This window comes from Gracilinanus agilis, chromosome 2 (assembly GCF_016433145.1).
Source record: "Gracilinanus agilis isolate LMUSP501 chromosome 2, AgileGrace, whole genome shotgun sequence".
NCBI classification, from domain to species: Eukaryota; Metazoa; Chordata; class Mammalia; order Didelphimorphia; family Didelphidae; genus Gracilinanus; species Gracilinanus agilis.
The window spans coordinates 266895448-266919063 of record NC_058131.1 but is presented as its reverse complement, the minus strand read 5'-3'; the positions used below and the strand labels follow the sequence as shown (position 1 = coordinate 266919063).

The 23616-nt window shown below is 38.0% G+C and overlaps 1 pseudogene; it reads right to left on the bottom strand.

The window, feature by feature from the left end:
• Positions 1-15445: 15445 nt before the first annotated feature.
• On the bottom strand, positions 15446-16323 carry LOC123235128 (annotated as a pseudogene).
• Between the last annotated feature and the right edge of the window lie 7293 nt (positions 16324-23616).

Below are 23616 nucleotides of genomic sequence, written 5' to 3'. Positions count from 1 at the left end.
AAGAAAGAAAGAAAGAAAGAAAGAAAGAAAGAAAGAAAGAAAGAAAGAAAGAAAGAAAGGAAGAAAGAAAGGAAGAAAGAAAGAAAAAAGAAAATTAAATCCATGAAAGCTGATGAAGTTATAAAGCTAGTAAATCTACAATTTGAATCTAAGGGCCCTAGGGTCTAGTCCAGTGGTCTATCTCCTAGAACATACTACTTCTCTAGAAATACTGCTATGGTATCACAAAAGATCAGTGTTAAAGAAATTAACACAGAAGCTAGGAGTGGCTCCCAGTATATTATCACTTATTCCCAAACACAAAAGTTGGGGCTTAGGCTTCATTTGAAAAGAGATTTTCCAGCTGTCTGCCTCATTCCCTCAAATTCTATCTTCTACATGAATTCTTTCCTGGTTTTCCCAGTTTCCAGTTATCTCCTTGCCAACCAATATTTTGGTTGGTTTGTTTTTTTTTTTAGATTTCTTTCTTTTAAATTTATTTTTTAATATTAATTTCCCAATTACACATAATTTTCAACATATTTTCCTGAAATTATAAGATCCAGATCATCTCCCTCCCTCCTTTCTCTCCATCCTCCAAGAGATGGTGAGCAATTTGATCTGAGTAATGCATGTATTATCACGAAAAACTTTTCCATACTGGTGATTGTTGTAAGGAAATACATATATAAAACCAAAACCCCAAATTAATTTGTTTTCATTTGCATTTCTCTAATAAAAAGTAATTTAGAACATTTTTTCATATGATTATTGATAGCTTTAAATTCTTCATCTGAAAACTGCTTGCTAATGAACCATTTGTCAACTGGGGAATGACTTGAATTCTTATAAATTTCACTTAGTTTTCTATGTATTTGAGAAATTAGACCTTTAGCAGAGAAATTTGTTGCAAAAATTTTCCCGAGTTTGTTGCTTTCCTTCTAATTGTGGCTATGTTGGTTTTGTTTGTACAAAACCTTTTTAATTCACTATAATCAAATATATTCATTTCTTCATAAGGCTTTCTAACTCTTGTTTGGTTCTAAATTCTTCCCTCCTCCATCAAGATCTATGCTCCTCTAATTTGCTTCTGGTATCACCCTTTATGCTTAAATATATACCATTTTGATTGCTTTCATTTCTTCTTCATTGGTGGTGAATTTATCCTTTTCATTTTTGATACTGGCAATTTGACTTTATTCTTTCCTCTTTAAAAATCAAATTTATCAGAGCTCTATTTTATTTGTTTTTTTCCCCATAAAACCAACTCCTAGTTTTATTTATTAGATCAATGGTTTTCTTATTTTCAGTTTTATTAATTTCTCCTTTGATTTTTAGGATTTACAATTTGGCATTTAATTGGGGATTTTTAATTTGTTCTTTTTCTAGTTGTTGTTTTGTGTGTGCATTGTTGTTGTATTTTTAGTTTCGTGCTCAATTCATTGATCTGCTTTTTTTTTTCTATTTTATTGATGTAGGCATTTAGAGATATAAACTTCCCCCCCAAGTACTGCTTTGGTTGTATCCAATAAATTTTGATGTGTTCCTCCTCATTGTCATTTTCTTTTATTAAATTATTGATCATTTCTGTAATTTGTTCTTTCACTCACTTTTTTAAAAATTAGATTATTTAGTTTCCACTTGATTTTTAATTTTTTCCACAGACCCTTATTATTATGTTTATTACATAATAATATGAAAAGGATATATTTATAATTTCTGCTTTTCTGCATCTGGTTGTGAAGCTGTTAAGCCCTAACACTGGTCAGTATTTTTGTAGGTGCCGTGTACTGCTGAGAAGGTAGAGTCCATTCTATTCCCATTCAATTTTCTCCAGAGAGCTAAGATTTCATTTCTCTAAACTTCTTTCTTGTTAATTTTTTGGTTAGATTTATCTAGTTCTAAGAGGGGAAAATTGAAGTCCCCACTCTTATAGTTTTACAGTTTATTTCCTCCTCTAATTCATTTAATTTCTCCTTTAAAAATCTGGAGGCTCTATCATTTGGTTAAATATATATATATTTTAAACCCTTGTACTTCAGTGTATTGTCTCATAGGTGGAAGAGTGGTAAGGCTGGGCAATGGGGGTCAAGTGACTTGCCCAGGGTCACACAGCTGGGAAGTGTCTGAGGCCGGGTTTGAACCTAGGACCTCCTGTCTCTAGGCCTGACTCACTCCACTGAGCTACCCAGCTGCCCTTTTTTTTTTTAAAATTTTAAACCCTTAACTTCTGTGTATTGACTTATAGGTGGAAGAGTTGGTAAGGGTAGGCAATGGGGGTCAAGTGACTTGCCCAGGGTCACACAGCTGGGAAGTGTCTGAGGCCGGATTTGAACCTAGGACCTCCTGTCTCTAGGCCTAGCTCTCAATCCACTGAGCTACCCAGCTGCCCCCTGGTTAAATATATTTTTAATATTGATATTACTTCATTATTTGTGATACCTTTTATCAAGATGTAATTTCCTTTCTTATCTCTTTTAATTAGATTTATTTTTGCTTCAGTTGTCTCTGAGATTGTGATTGCGACTCCTTTTTTACTTCAGCTGAAGCATAATAAATTTTCCTCTAGCCCCTTACCTTAACTCTATGCATCTCCTTGCCTCAAATGTGTTTCTTATAAATGGTATATCCTAGGATTCTAGTTTGTAATCCACTCTCCTATCCACTTCCATTTTATAGGTGAGTTCATTCCATTCATAGTCATAGTTATAATAACTGTGTATTCCCCTCCATCTTATTTTCTGCTTTTGATCCTACTCTTTCTCTCTCCTTTCCCTTTATCCCTCCTCACAAGTGTTTTGATTTTAATCACCATCCCCACATCCCCCTCCTTTATATTATCCCCGCCTCCTTGCCTTATTCCCCTCCTTATTCTCTACAGTGTATAAATTTAACACAAATTTGAATCCCTCTTTCCTTTTTAAAAGGAGAGTTCTGAAAATCCATTTTGGTCTCACCAATCCCCACCCCCACCCCACCCCCCCTTTCATTGGATTAGGAATGAGACCTAAGGCTTACTTATATAAAAAGAAGTCTCTGGCTCCCTGACATCCTGGAAGATAGGCATGCCTCTTGTCCCACATGACTCCTGTTGTCCAGAAGATGAGCCTCTGACCCAAACTGAAGTCAAATCTCTCTCACTGGGGAGACCCAGGAAAAAAGTGACAGCATCAGGGGGTATAAAATTTGGATCAAGGAAGCAGACTCAGTTTCTTGGCTAGGAAATAGCAGAAGTAAACAGGACATGGGATGAGCAGCAATCTCAGGTTATCTAGTCAACAGCCATGTGATTATGTGCCTTTTTTCTCTCCAACCCACTTTTTTAATTTTTTTTTTAATTTTAAACCCTTAACTTCTGTGTATTGACTTATAGGTGGATGAGTGGTAAGGGTAGGCAATGGGGGTCAAGTGACTTGCCCAGGGTCACACAGCTGGGAAATGTCTGAGGCCGGATTTGAACCTAAGACCTCCCGTCTCTAGGCCTGGCTCTCAATCCACTGAGCTACCCAGCTGCCCCCTCCAACCCACTTTTAGTATTTAATGAATAATTATAAATTGGTAAACAGTTTCCAGAGAATTTTAATCTTAACAATAAGATAAGATAGAATTCTATACCCAAATGAGTGTGGTTGTTATTCCATCTCTGAGCTAATTCCAATGAGAATGGGGGTTAAACATTGCCAGTCACCACCATCATCCTCCCCTCCATTGTAATAGTTTTTCACATCTCTTTAGGAGAGATAATTTATCCTGCTCTACCCTTCCCTTTCCTTTTCTTTTAGTGAAATCCTCTTTTCACCTCTTGATTTTTGGGTGGTGGGGGAGGGATACCATATCATCCTAATCAACTTAACTCCCACACCCTCTATATATACTCCTTCTAACTTTTCTTGTAATGATAAAAATGCTAAGCATTATAAATATCATTTTTCCATATAGGAATATAAACAGTTTGACTTTATTGAATAGCTTAAATTTTCTCTATCTTATCATTTTATGCTAATCTTAAGTCTTGTATTTGAACATCAAATTTTCTGTTTAGTTCAGTTTTTTCATCAAGAATGCTTGGAAATCTTCTATTTTGTTAAATGACCATTTTCCCCTGAAAGAATATATTTACTTTTTACTGGATAGGCAATTTTTAGTTATAAATCTAGTTTTTTTGTCTTCTATAATATCATATTCCAAGCCCTCCAATCCTTTAATGTAGAAGCTGCTAAATCCTATGTGATCCTGATTGTGATTACATATTTAAAATGTTTCTTTCTGGCTACTTGCAATATTTTCTCCTTGCCCTGGGAGCTCCAGAATTTGGCTAAGCTATTCCTGGGGATTGTCATTTGGGAATTTATTTCAGGAGATGTTAACTGCATTCTCTCAATTTCTATTTTACCCTCTTGTTCAAGAGTATCAGGGGTGTTTTCTTTGATAATAACTTGTAATATAATGATTAGGTTTGATGTTGTTTTTTTAAATCATGGCTTTCAGTTAGTCCAATCATTCTCAAAATGTCTCTCCTGGATCTGTTTTCCACATCAGTTGTTTTTCCACTGAGATATTTCATTTTTTCTTCTACATTTTCATTCTTTTGATTTTGTTTTGTTTCCTGATGTCTCATGAAGTGATTGGCTTCTGCTTGCCTAATTACAATTTTTAAGAAATTATTTTCTTCCATAAGTTTTTGAAACTCCTTTTCCATTTGGCCAATTCTACTTTTTCAGAAACTCTTCTTCATTGGATTTTTGTACCTCTTTTTGTATCTGGCCAATTCTGCTTTTTAACATGTTTTTTTTTAATTTAAATTTTTCTCCCCTTTCCCATAGATCTGACAGGTATACTATTCTATGTTCACCTAATTTTCTTATAGTTTCCTTCTTTATATTCAAGTCATTCACCCATTCTGAATTTATCTTGGTATAGGGTGTGAGGTGTTAATCTAAACCTAATCTCTCCAATATTGTTTTCCAATTTTCCCAACAGTTTTTGTCAAATAGTGGATTTTTCTCCCAAAAATTGGGCTCTTTGGGTTTATCAGTAGACAGTCTTGCTGATGTCACTTAACCCAAGTCTATTCCACTAATCCTCCCTTCTGTCTTTTAGCCAGTACCATATTGTTTTGATGACCTCGGCTTTATAGTATAGTTTAATATCTGGTACTGGTAGGCCACCTTCCTTCACTTTTTTCATTATTTCCCTTGATATTCTTGATCTTTTGTTCTTCTGAATGAACTTTGCTATAGGTTTTTCTAATTCAGTAAAAAAGTTTTTCGGTAGTTTAATAGGTATAGCACTAAATAAGTAAATTAATTTGGGTAGAATGGTCATTTTTATTATGTTAGCTCATCCTACCCATGAGCAATCAATGTTTTTCCAATTGTTTGGAAAGTGTTTTGTAGTTTTGTTTGTATAATTCCTGTGTTTGTTTTGGTAGGTAGATTCCTAAGTATTTTATATTGTCTAGGGTGATTTTAAATGGTGTTTCTCTTTCTACATCTTGCTGCTGTGATGTGTTGAAAATATATAGAAATGCCAATAATTTATGTGCATTTATTTTGTATCCTGCAACTTTGCTAAAGTTGTTGATTATTTCTATTAGCTTTTTAGTTGATTCTCTAGGATTTTTTAAGTAGACCACCATATCATCTGCAAAGAGTGATATCTTAGTCTCCTCAAAATTGCCTATTTTGATACTTTCGATTTCTTTTTCTTCTCTACTTGCTACTGCTAGTATTTCTAGTACAATGTTAAATAATAGAGGTGTTAGTGGGCATCCTTGTTTCACTCCTGATCTTATTGGGAAGGCTTCTAATTTATCCCCATTGCATATGATGCTTTTTGATGGTTTTAGATACATACTGTTTATCATTTTTAGGAAAGGTCCTTCTATTCCTATATTTTCTAGTGTTTTCAGTAGGAATGGGTATTATATTTTGTCAAAGGCTTTTTCAGCATCTATTGAGATGATCATGTGGTTTTTGTTGGTTTGTTTGTTGATATAATCAATTATGTGAATGGTTTTCCTGATGTTGAACCATCCTTGCATTCCTGGTATAAATCCCACCAGATCATAATGAATAATCCTTGTGATCACTTGCTGGAGTCTTTTTGCTAGTATTCTGTTTAAGATTTTTGCATCTATGTTCATTAAGGAGATTGGTCTGTAGTTTTCTTTCTCTGTTTTTGATCTACCTGGCTTTGGGATCAGTACCATATTTGTATCATGAAAGGAATTTGGTAGAACTCCTTCTTTGCTTATTATGTCAAATAGTTTGTAAAGTATAGGAATTAGTTGTTCTTTGAAGGTTTGATAGAATTCACATGTGAATCCATCTGGTCCCAGGGATTTTTTCTTAGGAAGTTCTTTCATGGCTTGTTCAATTTCTTTTTCTGATATGGGATTATTTAAGTATTCTATTTCTTCTACTGTTAATCTAGGCAATTTATATTTTTGCAAATATTCATCCATCTCACCTATATTGCTATATTTATTACCATATAATTGGGCAAACTAGTTTTTAATGATTGCCTTGATTTCCTCTTCATTAGAGGTGAGGTCTCCCTTTTCATCGTTGATACTGATGATTTGGTTTTTCTTCTTTCCTTTTTTTAATTAGAGTGATCAGTACTTTGTCAATTTTGTTTGTTTTTTCAAAGTACCAGCTTCTAGTCTTACTTATTAATTCAATAGTTCTTTTACTTTCAATTTTATTGATTTCCCCTTTAATTTTTATAATCTCTAATTGAGTTTTTAGCTGGGGATTTTTAATTTGTTCCCTTTCTAGTTTTTTAATTTGCATGCCCAATTCATTGATCTTTGCCCTCTCTAATTTGTTAATATATGCACTCAAGGATATAAATTTCCCCCTGAGTACTGCCTTAGCTGCATCCCACAGAGTTTGGTAGGATGTCTCATCAAAATAGAAACAATTAATAAATTATTAATTGTTTCTATTATTTCTTCTTTAACTAACTGGTTTTGGAGAATCATATTGTTTAATTTCCAATTAGTTTTTGGTTTGCTTATCCATCTGCCCTTGCTAATTATTATTTTTATTGCATTATGATCTGAGAAGGTTACATTTATTATTTCTGCTCTTTTGCATTTGTTTGCGATGTTTCTATGCCCTATTACATGGTCGATCTTTGTGAATGTACCATGTGCAGTTGAAAAGAAGGTGTATTCCTTTTTGTCCCTATTTATTTTTCTCCACATATCTATTAAATCTAATTTTTCTAGGATTTCATTCACCTATCTCTTTCTTATTTATTTTTTGGTTTGATTTATCTAGATCTGAAAGAGGAATATTTAGATCTCCCACTAGTATGGTTTTACTATCTATTTCCTTCTTGAATTCTGCCAGTTTCTCCTTTAGGAATTTGGATGCTATGCCATTTGGTGCATAGATGTTGAGTACTGTTATTTCCTCATTGTCTATATTGCCTTTTATCAGGATGTAATTACCTTCCCTGTCTCTTTTAATCATATCTATTTTTACTTTGGCTTTGTCAGAAATCATGATCGCCACTCCTACCTTTTTTTTCTCATTTGAAGCCCATAAAATTTTGCTCTAGCCCTTGACCTTAAACCTGTGTATGTCCACCCGCCTCATATGTGTTTCTTGTAGACAACATATGGTGGGATTTTGGTTTCTAATCCACTCTGCTATTTGCTTCTGTTTTATGGGCGAGTTCATCCCATTCACATTCAGAGTTATAATTATCAGTTGTGTATTCCCTAACATTTTGGTATCTTCTCCTAGTTCTACCCCTTCTTCTTACACTATTTCCTTTTAAATCAGTGGTTTGTTTTAAACCAGTCCCCCTTGTCCTCTCCCTTTGTTTACTTCCCTTTCCACCCCCTCCCTTATTATTCCCCTCTTTTTATTGTTTAAGGCCTAATGAATTCCCTCTCCCCTCTCTTCCCCTCCCTTTTTTGACCTCCCCACTTCCCTGTTCCCCTTGGTTAATCCCTTCTGACTTTCTCAGTAGGATTAGATAGAATTCTATATCCCAATGGATATAGCTACTCTTCCCTCTCAGGATTAATTCCGCTGAGAGTAAGGTTTAAATAGTACCTCTTAATGCTCTCTTCCTCTCCTTCTTATAATAGTATTCATCCCCTCCCCTTCCCATGCTCTCTTTGTGTGGTATAGAATATCCTATTTTTCTTATTCATTCAAGTTTCTCTTGGTGTCATCTACTATTCACCCCCCTCTTTTTTTCCCCACCCCATCTCATCTTAGGCCATTTAGTGCTCCACCCTCTCCCTAGAAGAATAATTCTTCTAATTACTATTATAATGAATACAGTTTTTGAAAATTACACACAACATTTCTCCATATAGGAATATAAATAATTTGATCTTATTAAAGCCCTTAAAGAGGCAAATTTTAAAATAAGAGTTTTCTTTCTTTCCCCTCTGTTTCTTATTTACCTTTTCATGTTTCTCTTGGTTTTTGTGGTTGGATAATGAACTTTCCATTTAGTCCTGGTCTTTTCTGTGCAAAAACTTGGAAATCTTCTATCTTGTTGAATGCCCATACTTTCCCCTGGAAGTATATAGTCAGTTTTGATGGGTAGGTTATCCTTGGTTGTAGACCCAGTTCTTTTGCCTTTCCAAATGTCATATTCCAAGCCTTTTGGTCTTTTAGTGTGGAGGCTGCCAGATCCTGTATGATCTTGATCAGGGCTCCTTGATATCTGAATTGTCTCTTTCAGGCTTCTTGTAAAAGTTTTTCTTTTACTTGGAAGCTCTTGAATTTGGCTATTATATTCCTGGGGGTTGTCTTTTCAGGGTTTAGTGTAGAGGGTGATCTATGGATCCTTTCAATGTCTATATTGCCCTCTTGTTGTAGAACTTCAGGGCAGTTTTGCTGAATAATTTCTTTTAGCATGGAGTCCAAATTTCTATTAATTTCTGCTTTTTCAGGAAGACCAAATGATTCTCAAATTGTCTCTTCTAGACCTGTTTTCTTGATCTATTAACTTCTTATTGAGATATTTCATGTTTCCTTCTATTTTGTCAGTCTTTTGACTTTGCTTTATTAATTCTTGTTGTCTTGTGAGATCATTGGCTTCTACTTGCACAATCTAGCCTTTAAAGACTGGTTTTCTGCTAAAATCTTTTGGTTTTCCTTTTCAATCTGGTCTATCTGGTTCTTCAAGGCTTTCAGCTGGTCATTTCTGGTCTTCAATTTGTTTATCAATTCATTTGATTTCTCAGCCTCACTTTCCAATTGCAAAATTCTGCCTTTTAAACTGTTATTTTCTTGCCAGATTTCTTCCATCTTTCTCATGATCTCAGACTTGAACTCTTCAAGATCTTGTGACCCATTTTCATTTTTTTGGGAAGGTTTGGATGTCTTTAATTGTTTGTCCTCCTCTGTTTTCTGGTTTTTTTCTGTGCAGAAGTTATCAAGTGTTAGAGTTTTTTTCTTTGTCTTCTTGTTTATTTCTTGGGCTTTGCTTGGCATCATTGTGCTTTATCCACCAGAAGTCTGAGTAAGGCAATCTTATTCTCTTTGTATGGAGTTAGGGAGCAGTTTTTGCCTGAGGCTACTTTGTGAGTCTCCTGGTTTCTCTGGGGACCCTCCTGGGATCTCTGGTCTAGATGTTTTCAGGGTTGAGCCCCCATGGTCCTAGCCAGCTGCCCAGAGCCCGGAACTTGACCCATGCTTGCTCCACCACCTGAGGTTTTCCCCCTGAGTCTGAGCAGCACTGGGTGCTGCTGCTGCCTCTCTCAGCCCCACTCCCATGACCAAGGTCAGAGTTTTCCAGCCTCCTGGGGTCTCTGGCCTAGCTGTTTTCAGGGTTGAGCCCCCATGGTCCTAGCCGGCTGCCCAGAGCCTGGAACTTGGCCCACACTTGCTCCACCACCTGAGGTTTTCCCCCTAGGTCTGAGAGCGCTGGGTGCTGCTGCTGCCTCTCTAAGCCCCACTCCTGTGTCCAAGGTCTGAGTTTTTCAGCCATGTGGGATCTCAAGTCTTGCTACAATCAGGGGCAAGCTCCTAGTGGTGCCAGTCAGCTGCCAAGGAGCTAGATTTTGTTCTCCTGCTGGTTCTAACTTACTTTTTAACATGTTATTTTCTTCTTGCATCATTTAATTTCTCTACCCCATTTTTCCTCTTCCTCTCTTATTTGATTTTTTAAAAACCCTTAACTTCTGTGTATTGGCTCATAGGTAGAAGAGCGGTAAGGGTGGACAATGGGGGTCAAGTGACTTGCCAAGGGTCACAAAGCTGGGAAGTGCCTGAGGCCGAATTTGAACCTAGGACCTCCTGTCTCTATCTTATTTGATTTTTTGAAGTCTTTTTTGGTCTCTTCTGGAGCCTGAGAGAAATTCACATTTTTCTTTGAAGTTTTCTATCATTAGGTTTTTGTTTTTTTAATGTTCACTCATTTTCCCAGTCCTGTTCTTGAATTTTGCTTTTATCTTAAAGATGGGCTCTGTTCTCAAGACAGAGAGGGCACTCTCTTAAAATTCAGTTTTCTCTTGCTGCTACTCTTAGCTCTATTTCTGGATTTTTAGAAGTTTCAGTTCTTTCAAGGTGGTATAAAACCTATGGGCTGAGTTCTGAAAGCTACCTTTCAGTGATGATTTAGAAGCCCCTAGGACCTACTGAGGGCTTGAAAGGCCCAGAGCACTGTGTTACCTTGTGCTAGGGCTTGAAGGCCTCACCCTGGCCTTATACCAGTTAGGTACACTATGAACTACCTTCCACTGGGGGTTGGTCTTCACTGCAGACTTGGGCAAGAGCTCTGGACCTCACCTTGGGCTTTTGCCAGGTAGGTGCACTGTGAATTGGCTTGTGCTGGGGTTCTGGGCCTCACTGCAGGTTTTGGCAGGGCCTAAGAGTGTCATTCTGGGCTCATGCTAGGACTTGTAATTTTGAGGAGTGGGCATTGGGTGCTCTGCTATTGGCTTAGGCAGAGTTTTGGATCTTGAAGTTGGCTTGGGCCTAGGTTCAGAACCTGGAGGAGTAGGAGTGGGATGGTAGGATTTGCTGTTGCCTTGCATTGGTACTCCTAGGTGTGGCTTTGCTGCAAGCTGTGTGGCCTTGCTATGGTCTGTGCTTTCCTCTTATCCCACTGAAACAGACTGTCTCTGCCTACCTTCCAACTTATTTTCTCCAAGAAAACTGTTTCACTCTGTCCTTTTGTTCTATCACTCCAATATTCATTTTGAAGCATTATTTTAAGTTTAGTTGGAGAGGAGTCTCGAGGAGGTTCTTGCTTTCTGTGCCTTTACTCCATCATCTTGACTCTATCTCCTCCTGTATTTATTCCACATATTTACATAGCACTCCACTTTGAGGCTACTTGCTCAGTTCAGTTTGTGTTCCCAAAGAGCTGCTGACATTCTCTAGGAACTAGAGGTAAATCTAAAGTTCTGCATTTCTGGTACTGTCTCATTCATGAATTCCCACCCATATTTTCCATTGACAATTGCTAGGCAGACTCAACTAGCTTTCAGAAAAAGTATTAACTATGAAGTTATAGCAAAAAAAGTAATTACAAAACCATTATTCCCATACCAGGGATGTACTTTCCCCTTGAACAAAAAAAGGCACTGGAAGAGTGTGCTCAAACTTAAAATACACATACATTTAGAAAACATTTGTCCAAAGGATAAACACACACAGCTCCTACTAGTTAATGGAAATCACTTACTGAGTCCATCACTAGCATTCTTCTTTGGTGTAAGAGGTCACACTCCTTGATGCTATTTTCTCCCTTCAATGGCTACCTCATGTATTTATTTTTCTTCATGTTTATACTAGATGACTCTTTCTGCTATAGGACATAATCTCTTCTGTTTCAGATGACTATCATATTTCTGGACTTTCAACTGGATGCTTTGTCTCTTACTGGTCCCTTCAATGGATGAGAGGAGGAAAGACAAAAACTCTTTTCTTCCCCACATCCTCAGAACCTAGAGTCCATCACCAGTGAGATGGTCCATCTTTTTCCTTAGCTCATGTTGAACTTTCTTTTTCATATGTAATCCAAGAGGTAACTTGATCTTCTTAACCAAGATGATTCATGTGTGGGGCCTTCTGCATTTTATCCAAGGGTCATAATCCTATCAAATTGGTTCACACATTGTCCACACATTGTGATAAGGATAGGAAGTTCCTTTAATACCTATTCTGTTGATTAACTAATTGAGGAAATGGTAGAACCCTACCCTCACACTCACATATCTACTATTATACATGTTTTCTCCTGGTACACTGTTAGCTATTTAAGGGTAAGGACTGTTCTTTTTTTATTTTTGTATTCTTGGATCCTAACACCATGCCTGGCACATAATAAATACTTGATAAATGTTTGATGATTGATTCCCATAAGGTTTTTGGACGATAGACTTTATCTGTCCCAGGAAAGCATGAGTGGTCACACATATTTGGGACATTTCTTAGGTGAGAGTTTATTTAAGAGAGATTTTTTTAAAAAGGAGTGCTGGTGAAGCCTTGAAGAAGGAAACAGAAGAGAGACCTTCTAACTTCATAGTTTCCTTTCATGTAGAAGTTTTCAGGCACTGAGGTCTTTCTCTCCTATCCCAAGATACCAGACTCTTGATCATTGAGATAGCACTACCACGATAGTCACTGATGTTTTATTCCCATTTCTGCCAACAGCAAACTTTGGAACTTGATGCAACTGCACCCTGCTGATCCTAGAGGCCTTTAACCATTCTTGCTGACTATGGAGCTAGTATTAGACTGGAGTCAAAATCCTTCATCCCTGGGGAGCTGAGAAAGGGAGTAGTTTGTCTGGACCAGGGGAATTTGGGGTGGGAGGGTATGAGTATCAAGAGAGTTTTAGTTAATGCATTTTCCTGGTTTTACCTTGTGTTTCTATTATAAAGGGGCTTTGTTTTGTGCATGTTCAAAATACCTAACTTGGAGGCACACATGTGGGGGATGTGCAGGACCTGACTCTAGAAGAAGATATTCTGCATACGACCTGCCATTTGGGTGGGAACACACTCTTTTCTGTTGGCTTATGTAACCAGAATAAGCTACATCTTTAAAATGACCAGATGAGAACATTTTCTTTTTCTGGTGGTATCCAGAGAGGGAAAGGTCTTGTATGTCCACAGCATAGTACCTATGAAATGAGATGGTGAGATGTAGAACTATATCCCTCTCTCCTCTTTTAGGCCCTATTATCACAAAAAAAGGACTTAGGGTTTTATTCTGTACTATCTGCTCTTTTCAATTCTACATGCAAAAGGTAGTGTCCCCAAAGTAGACCTTGGAGGAAGAATTGTATGATCACATGGTGCCCAGGGTTTGGACCCAAAGTTGGCTCTGAACTTGGAACTTGGTAGGACTAGCCTATGTTGGAACTGAGTTAAGCAAGGAACCTAATCTTCCTTCCCTCCTTAAAGATTGAGATGGAGACCAGGGGAAGGTTATACCCCTAGATATCAGGAGGGAATGTTTGTATATTAGTTCTTGCTATGCCTTTGAAGTAAATATTCTTTTGCAAAAGTTAATATGGGGGCAGTTAGGTGACTCAGTGGAGAGAGTGCCAGGCCTGAAGATGGTAAGTCTTGGGTTCAAAATCTAGCCTCAGATACTTCCTAGCTGCGTGACCCTGGGCAAGTCACTTAAACCCAATTGATTCTAAGACTGAAGATAACGGTTTAAAAAAAACTAATGTGATTATTAATTATTGGTTAAATAGAAATGGAGTTCAAAAGACCCCAAAGTTTTAGAGGAATATAATCAGTGGGGGATTGACCAATGGCAAAAAGACTGGCAACCTCCTCAGGCAGAGTGAGGTCCAGGATAGTAACTATTTTAAAATGTTTTAAATAAACTGTTCTTTTTCACCATTGCAATGTGATATCCCAGAATTAATATAGCAGCTAGTCATGGGGAAGATATTCAGAGGGAATGGAGACTCAAAATATTAATTCAAGTCAATATGAACCCAAAATCAGATAATAAGAATCTGGATATAGTATTCAGCTATTCTATTTACAATACATGGTATGGTTGCTGTTTTCTTCCAGATACTCCAAGCATGTGTCTTCCTCCATTCTAACTTACCACTAAACTCCATCTTATTTTCAGGTTTTCTTTTTCTTGAAGGCTGCTCTCTGCCCAACTTCTTGAGCTTTCTATGATTCTCTTAGTGAGTCAGAAGTAGTCCCACCTCTGCTTAGCTGACCTTCATCTCCAACTATATAATAACCTTGTGTCGTGGTTGACAGGTACCACCTTCCTCCTGAAGCTAAGAGGGAGGAACTGGAAAGTATCAAAAGTAATATGATATAGGGGCAGCTAGGTGACTAGGTTCAAATCTGGCCTCAGACACTTATTAGCTGTGTGACCCCCAGCAACTCACTTAACCCCCAAAGGCTTATCGCTCTTCTACTTTAGAACTAATACAAAGTCATGATTTTAAGATGAAAGGTAAGGATTTTTTTTTAATTTCTATAACTTTATTAAGTTACCTCCTTATGGTTTTTAAAAATATCAGTTAAGGTTTAAAATACATTATTGAAAGTGAATGCACACATTTATATAAATAAAAACACAGGGATGAAAACTGCCAGAAATGTCAATCAATTCATCTGAATCTGTTGTCAACTTCAGTCGGCTCAATTTGGCACTCAATTAACAGTGCTGAAAGAACAGCCAAGTGGGTGCCTGGAGGGAAGGGTACAAACTACTTGGAAAGTAGCTTAAAGCTCTGGACCACTGATCAAAAATTAAAAAAAAAATCTTTCAGGCTGTTAAAATCACTATGAAAATATACAAAAGTAATATCATGTACCCTCAGGAGCAATATTTTTAGGTCATAAAATCTTTACCTTAATGATGCACTGATGATTATCAAACATCTCAGGCTATCAAGATAGTCCCTATAACAATAAGTTACAAATATTTTGGATTTAATAATTTAACTTGATATATCATGGATATATTACATAGAGCAGAAATAACAGCTAATATTTTAGGGCACTAATTACAATTTTTTTTTCTGATTTGAAATTGTGCTGGGAAAAGTGATATCAGTATTCTAGCAACAAAAACTACATTTCATTATTGTATCATACGTATATCATAAGTATTGTAAGTATACTGTAAGTATACCATAAGTATCATAACATGCTAATGTACAAATTACCTTGAACTGCACTTGATTCTAACACAGCATTCTATCAACAAAAACTACATTTCATTATCATAAGTATCGTTAAGTATATCATTAAGTATTGTAAGTATCATAACATGCTAATGTACAAATTACCTTGAATTGCACTTGTTTGAAGCAAATATCTATATATATCTGGTTGCATATTTTCAATGGTGTCATTTTTATACTCAAAACTACACATAACAACTATTTCCTGTCTTTTGAAAGCACAGTGTTGAAAACACTTAAAAGTGAACTAGATTAAAATGATCATTATAAACGGTCAGCACCAGTTTGGTTTTTTTTTCCTTTATGTGTGATAGACTTCATGGAGCATCAGTTCCCAAGGTATATTTGGACACTCTTCTTTTAAAGGCAGCTACCATCTGCTTCACAACTTCATCGAAAAATAGTATAGCGAGGTGAGAGTGTAGAAGTGAATGAAACTCAAAAGAAATAGAAGTAGAAGTCCTTGGTTATCCGGGAAGGCCAGGGCTGAAATGCCAAACTATTTTAAGTGATTGAAAAGTTTTCCATCTGTACAGGATGCCTTGACCAAATGTGGTTTCACCAAGGCTATTATGGATGTATATCACTTCAACACAGGTAGAAACCCAATTTCTAACCGTATTTTGCAATATCCAGATCTCTTTGATATTACATCTGATTTTTTTGCACCAAGGAACAAAATTATTGTAGTCTTCCATATGTAAAAAATAAAATGAATATAAAAGGATAACCTTAAAAGTATTATAATTTTGTAAGATTTGTAGCCATTAGAAAATAAAGCTGCATGCCATGCTAGCTTAGGCAGTTCAAAAGCCCCACTGTTCCCAGTTCTCCCAGTATCCATGGTGGATAGGAAGCAAAAAGAAAGTGAAACAACAGCCCCTCAGTTTTATTCCTCTGTCTACATCATTGCATAATGACGGGAAGCCAGCGGGCTCATGGGAAATGTAGTTCAAGGACCCCGAAAGTTCCAATAACACACATACCAGATACTACATCATACATTTCTTGCATAGAATATCCTAAAATTCTCCTCTCTGAACATTCTTTTCTTTTGTTTATTAATGGAGCAGCAATTTTGAAGAAAGTTCTTGCAGAGATCTCCTTAGACACAAGTGAAGTGTGTAATGGAGACACTTTGGTCATCAAAATACCATAGGAAGCCAGATACCTGATGCTCTTCAAGAGGCCTCGAGTCAGGGTCAGGCCTCCAGGCACTGCCTCCAACTTTGGGCAGTAGCCCAAGACCACTCTCTCTTCAAGGCCCCCTGACCAATTCTTGCTGCCATGATCATGTCATTGGACCAGTCTCTAATCACCCCTAGCTAGGGCCTCCTAACACACTGCCCTCCTCCAGGTTTTCCAGGGAGCATCAGGATTTTTAAAAAGTAATATGGTGAGTAGAAGCTAAGTGGCACAGTGGATAGCATACCAGGTCTGGGGTTGAAAGGACTTGGGATTAAATCTGGTCTCAAACACTTCTTAGCTGTGTGACCTTGGGCAAGTTACTTAACCCTATTTGCCTAGCCCATATCCTTTTGTCTTAGAGTTGTTACTAAGGCATAAAGTAGAGGAAATTACTTGAAGCAGAGATTAAAGCTGGAAATCCAGCCCTCAGAAAAACCACCATTAAAGGGGAGAGAGTCAGAAAGTGAGTAATATGGAAAAATAAGGGGAAAAGACTAAAATAGCCAAAGATCTCAGGAGGAAGAAAACTTAAACACTTTAAGTATAAGCAGATAAACCAAAGGAAAAATATTAGCAGCAAAAGGAAATTTGGCCTCTCTAATCAAGTAAATTATTTCAGGCATCTATAATTATTATAAGACAAAGGAAAATTAATCAATACCTGCTAGGAAAGAAGACCCTATATATTCCCAAGAGAGCACAGAACCATAGCAGGATGCTCCTGAATTGTTTAAAATAGAAACAAGAATTGTGAAAACAGAATTTATGTTTCACACAGCATAAATAATTGGAAGAATAGAAAAATCTGAATCCACAGTGGCAAATCTCACCAAAGAAACCAAAGGGAGGATGACAGATTGAGAATGCAAATATGTGGAAGTGAAAGAAAGTATGGAAGAAGAGAAGCAAAAAGCAATAACATTAAGAGAAAGTAGGATCTCTATAAAAGCAAAACATATTTATTCTGAAGACAGAATACATAGAGATATATCCACATCCAGAGAAAGAAATATTGGAGTCATCTTTCACATCAGTGTATTTATGGTTTTATTTTAGGGTTTTGGTTATGTATGAGTTTGCTCTTACAACAATGACCAACATAGAATTGTGTTTTGCATAACAATAAAAATGGGAAAAAAAAGAATACATAGAGACAGCTTAAGGAAGAACACAATAAGTCAGAAAATCTAAACATCCAGTGTAAGAAAAATACAATAAACTGTTCAGAACTTCTGAATACAGAAATAGTGTCAACTGAAAGAATCTATGGATCACTTCCAGAAAGAAAACAACAAAAACCCTTTTCAGAAACTCCAAAATACATAGTGCTAAATTTAACAATTCCTCTGGCAATAAATTCTTCAAGTGATCTACAAGTGAAAGACCTTCAAATATAAAGGAAAATAAATATAAATAATACAAGACTGTTCTTCACCTACCAGAAATCATAGGAGAGAATAGAGTAAGTGTTCTAAAGAGAAAAGAAGCTTAAGATACAATCCAAGATGATTTAGTATACAAGTCTAAGCCTAAATGTTAATGAAAAAGAAGCATTCCTGGAAAAAAACGAGACCTGAATAAATTTTTAACTGTGTAAACACCATGGACAACAGAAATAAAGGCAAAGGAAACATATACAACCATCATGGATCACAATAATAACAAAACTAAACCAAAGAGAATGCTAAGAGATTTCTTTTTAAATGTATGGAAAAAACAAGAGTGAAAGCTGAAATCAAATAAAAACAATGATAGAGAAACAGGTCTGAAATTCATAGAACTTCATATTACCCCACCTACAGGTAAAATGATATTTATTGATTTATTTGTTTTTATGAGACCAAATTACAGACTGGGAGGGTGAATAAAAGCAATGAGGGAAAGAAGAAGATAGAAGGCAATATGTGATGTACCCTAATCAAGCCAAAGGCTAACAATGAAGAGGAAATACCTCCTATACCCTCTCAGGAAAGAGAGCCTACAGGGGAATGGGCAAAGAAGCAAAGGGAAGAACTTAAAAGGGCAAAAGAAAAGGGAAAATCTTATTTTAGTAGTAGAAAGGGGTTTCATTGAATAACATTCCTCTGACAAAAGAGAAATATTCTATAAAGAGAAATGAGGACCTTACAATTGGTATAATCTACAGAAATTTGAGGTTTGTAAATAGATACTACTCATCCCGATTCAGGAGAAAGAGAATCAGAGCTACTACAGGCAAGTGACACTCTGAGAATCTGGGAGGACATGGACCCAAGGAAGGTATTTCAAGGAAAATGAGGAAAATATGGCCAATTTGGGAAAGACAACTCCAACAAAAGTCAATAGTAAACTGAACATTCAGGGACATAGGAAGATTCCTGCAATGAAGTAACATCTTCTCTAGCACCTGCAGGAATTGACATATCTAAGAGTGAGGCATAACAGAAAAAAGAGGCCAGGAGCAAGATCTACAATGCAATAACTAGAAGAGAGATCCCAAAATAGATATTTCAGAAGTTTTAATTCCATGAATATATAGAGAATTTAAAAGGGTTAAATATGTTTAAGGGCCATGAATCAAAGAACAAAAGAATAGATTACACAGAAAGGGAAGATAAATAAAGAATAAAATGAAAGGAAGAAAACCTTTTTAGAAAAAGGCAAGAAAATGAAATCTCTAAAACTAACAAAACAAATTGAAGAGCAGGAGAGGAAAGGGAATTTTTTTTAAACCCTAATATCTTTATATATATACATATATATATATCCTTCTATACTAATTTTTTTATTTGTTACAGGGCTAGGCAATGGGGGTTAAGTGACTTGCCCAGGGTCACACAGCTAGGAAGTGTCCAAGGCTAGATTTGAACCCACTGAGCCATCCAGCTGCCCCCAGGAAAAGGAATTTTGACATCTGAGCTGAGAGGAGGAAAAAAGAGGGAAAATATTAAATAACTAGATTAAAGCAAGAAAGAAAAAGGAACTAGAAAGCAAAACTTCAAAACTAGGGAAAGGGGTAACAAATCAGAGGGCCTTGCAAGTTAAGAGAAGAGAGCTGGTGGGAATAGGATTGCCTTAAAGTAGCTAATCTCAAATGACTAAAGAAGCATAGTACTATGTTGGTAGAAGAAGGGAAGAAACCCCAAATTGGGGGAAAAAATCAATATTAAAGACAAATGTAGGAAAATATATAAACCCAGCTCTTGTAACTTTAAATGTAAATGGATTAAACAATCCAATAAAATGAAAAGGAGTGAGAGACTGGGTAAAAAAACAAAAGTCTATAATCTGTTGCTTACAAGAAACATATTTTAAAAAACAAAAACTCAGAAACCAAAAATGAGGGACTAAAAGAAATTTACTACATGTCAAAAAAATCCAAAAAAAAGAAAACATTGTAATCTTGCTACTAGATGAGCCAAAACAAATCTTTGAAACATAAAAAAGGGTAAACAAGGAAACTACCTTGAGCTGAGGGGGTCAGCTAGGTGGCACAGGAGATAGAGTGCCAGGCCCGGAGTCAGGAAGACTCATCATCTTGAATTCAAATCTGGCCTCACATACCTACCAATTGTTTGACTCTGGGCCAAGTCACTTAACTCTGTTTGCCTCAGTTTCCTCAACTGTAAAAAATGACCCAGAGAAGGAACTGGTAAATCACTCCAGTATCTTTGCCAAGAAAACCCCAGTGAAGAGTTGTACGACTAAACATCTTGTGCTGAAAAGAACCACAGATAATAAATTAATATTAATTTTAAACATATATGCTCCAAAATGCCTCAGCATCTAAATTCATAAAGCATTAACAAAAATAATTAGAAGATATCAGACATGTTAAATACCAAACAAAATGAGAAATTAATAAAAATAACTATTTTAACAGACAGGAAGCACATTGCTTGCTGTTACAGTCATTTCAGAATCTGCTGAACATTGTCATTCTGGTCACTGATTGGTTAAAGCAACTCAACACTAAATTAGAAGAAAAAATAAAGATGGAAAAACATTACATGCAACACAACAGTCTCAATACTACATATCTAAATAGGGTAGATTCTGAAAAATTAGAGATGGACAAATGTAGAGACAATGACTCCAGTCATAGTACTTCTAAGATAAATTTAACAATTACTAAACAATTGTCACAATAAAGAGGCCAAAAGATCCCGGAAACTATTTCATTCAGAAAGCATGACTTCTTGCCAAGCAGAGAGACACAGAAGCTAAGAGCAACAATAATTTAAAGTACAAGTAAAAAGAAAAAATACTACATATAAGAATTCAGAAGATTAGGGGGAAGGATTACTTCATAAAATACTGAAAAATAAAAGAGGGGAAAATAAGCCTTTTGAAAGTATGACACTTAACTAAGTTTGTTTATTCCAAGTACATTTACAGATAAAATCGAGAGGATAACATATAGACATAAAACAGAGTAGACTGCCATTGATCATTTCTTATCATTAATGACAATACAACCACCACATTAATTTACTAAAACCTCAGTAGACAGTGTGTTATATGAAGAAGTAGGAATGGCACAATAATTAAATTCAGGAAAAGTAGATGGACTTCATCAAATGCATAAGCAGAAGAAATATATGCTGGATGTGACAATTTTAAATGAACTCAAGATATTTTTAAAAGTGAAAAATTCCAAAAGATCACACATTTTATTATTATTATCCTAAAAAGGCAGCAGTAAAAAGAGTATTAGACCATAAGTCAGAGGACCTGGGTTCAGATCTCTACTCTTCTATTAACTCATTGTATGATCATGAGCAAATGACTTTCCTGCTCTGGACCTCTGTTTCCTCATCTGTCAGAAGGAATGGAATTAGATGGTGTCCAAGATCCCTTCTAGTTCTAAAATCTATAAACTATGAATTTATCAATGGAAAAAATTTAGGATAGCTCTCTCAACTCATCTTCTTTCTTCCTTCCTGCCTGTCCCTCCAACATGCATCAATTTTCCATTTTCTTTTCTTTTTAACATTCATTTTTATTTAAATTTTGAGTTCCAAATCCTTATTTGCTAGAGTGATTATTCACTGTGGCCTACATTTCACCTAGGCTCCTTCCCTTCCTTCCCTCCCCATACCTAGGCAATACTCCTTTGGACATCTAAGCCAAAATGAACTCAGATACTCTGATGGAAAAAAAAAATCAATGATTTTAATCTGCATTCCAATGGCAAAGAGAATGGAATTAATAAAATAAAGTCCACTGCTTTTGAATTACCCACCATTTTGGATTATCTGAGTGAATGCCCCTTAGCAGAACAGATAATTGAAAGTGGACCCTATGGAGGGACAGGGTGAGGGGAGTGTCCCAGGGGTCTCTGATTTATGAGCCCGGTTTCCTTCTCATTGTTGTTTCAGTTGCTGCTTTGACTTCCTCTCTCCCTGACCACTCTCCCCCCAACCCCAGCAGGGAGGCACTGGACAAACACTGGGCTCCATTACGGAATCTTGGCCCCAGAGTACAGTACAAAACACCCGGATTTTGCAGCTCCTCCCCCTTGTTTCTCTTGTTCCCTCCTCCCACCTCCCCTTCCTCCTTCTCTCAAGCCTCGGGAAAAGCCCCTTCTACACCTGTTTCCCTTTGGCCAGTTCTAGGCTGTCCCAACCTTGAAAAACACCTGGTAGGCCTCCCTATGAGGCTTTGGCCCTCTCGACCTCGTAAGACCTTCTTTACTTCCCCCGGCTCAGAGCTGGGCTGCAGTTCATTGTGGGCTGGGGGTCTTCGGAAGGCTGGGCTCTGCCCCGCACTCAATCTCAGCCACTGGCACTTGGTCCTAATACCCGGTGCCTCGCCGAGGTCCTGGGGGGTCGGGAGGGGGCGGATGTGGGAGGAGTCAGCCACCTTGCATTTCTAGGACCCAAACCACAGGTAACCTTCCTTTCTAGCTTCAGCCGCTCTAGAATCGCCTGGGGCAGGTGCTCTGTCCCCCCATGGCTCCCTCTCCCCACAATTCCCATCCGCCCCACCAGCCGGGCAGGCAGGCCAGCCCAACCCCCACGGAGAAAACAGGAAGCGGCCCGGGCTGTAGAGGGAGGAAATTAGACGACCAGGAGCAGGCGCCCGAGGAGGGGGCGGAAGCGGCAGGAAGCCGGCCTAAGCACCCGGGCATTCTTGGGCTTATCTCAGCCACGCACTCCTCTCCGAGTTCCTTGACAAACACCCCACAGCTGGCTCCCACCCACCCTAGCTCCCCTCCCCTCCCCCCACAGCCACCCCCACCGCCAGCCTCCCTTCCCCTGGAGCCACACGTAAGCAGGCAGGCCCTACCCGCCGCCCAGCCTGGCACAGCCCAGGCTGAGCAGAGCGGGAGGGAATCTTGGACGGAAAATGGAACCGAAAAGCTTATTTGCTGCTCACATCACTCCGAGACTAAGAACATAGACTGGGAGAGCCTAGAATATACCTTAGGCTGAACTGACCTTCTCCCGGACTCCATGAGTGGCTGACTCGATGACCGCAGCCTGAGGTCTAACGTGTGCCCCCCACCCTAAGCCTGAGTTCGCACCTCCTCTGATCCATCTGTCTCCATTCATCCAGGGCTCGGTTTGGATGAGGGAGGTCCACCGGGAAACTAAGGCACAAGCCAAGAAAGGGAATGAACTCACAAAAAAATCCGGAGCAGAAATAGGCATGCCCCACTGAAGTCATTTGGCCAGGAGATAATTCAGGGAGCTCTCCCTCTGCGGAGATAACCACCAGAAACAGTCAAACAAATCGGGCCAATGTGAGGTAACGCAGGGGCCAGCCCTTCCCTTCGGAGGGGGCATAGCTATACTTCTTACCTCTTCTCTGGGGCCCTAATGTGAGGAGGATGCAGGCGGGCTTTGCCACAGAAAACCCACTAACAGAATGAAAAGTCGAGGGCGCTAGTGGGTTAACTAGGGCTGCTATGGACTGGTATCACCAGGGATGTCTCTGTTAGGGGTAGGATAGCGGCGCCTGGTGCTGGGAAATCTCACCGAGTGTGCAAGCAAGAGGACAAAGCAAGGAAGGACCTGGGGAGCAGGGCTGGGACTCCAGACCAGTGCATCAGTGCGGAAACTCACAGAACCTGCTGCTGGCCAGGGGCCCAGGCAGCTACAAAGGATGACTTGGAGAGGAGTAGGAGAGAAGAGGGAAAGGCAAGGAACAGCACGCTGCTCCCATAGAGGGAGACGAGAAGAGGAGTTGCCCTGCCTCCTGCTCCTCAGAAGTGGAAATCAATGGGCGGAGGGCAATTGCAAAGGCACAGGGACCAAGTTTCCATCATGGATCAGGAACAGAGCAAAGGAAAGAGACACA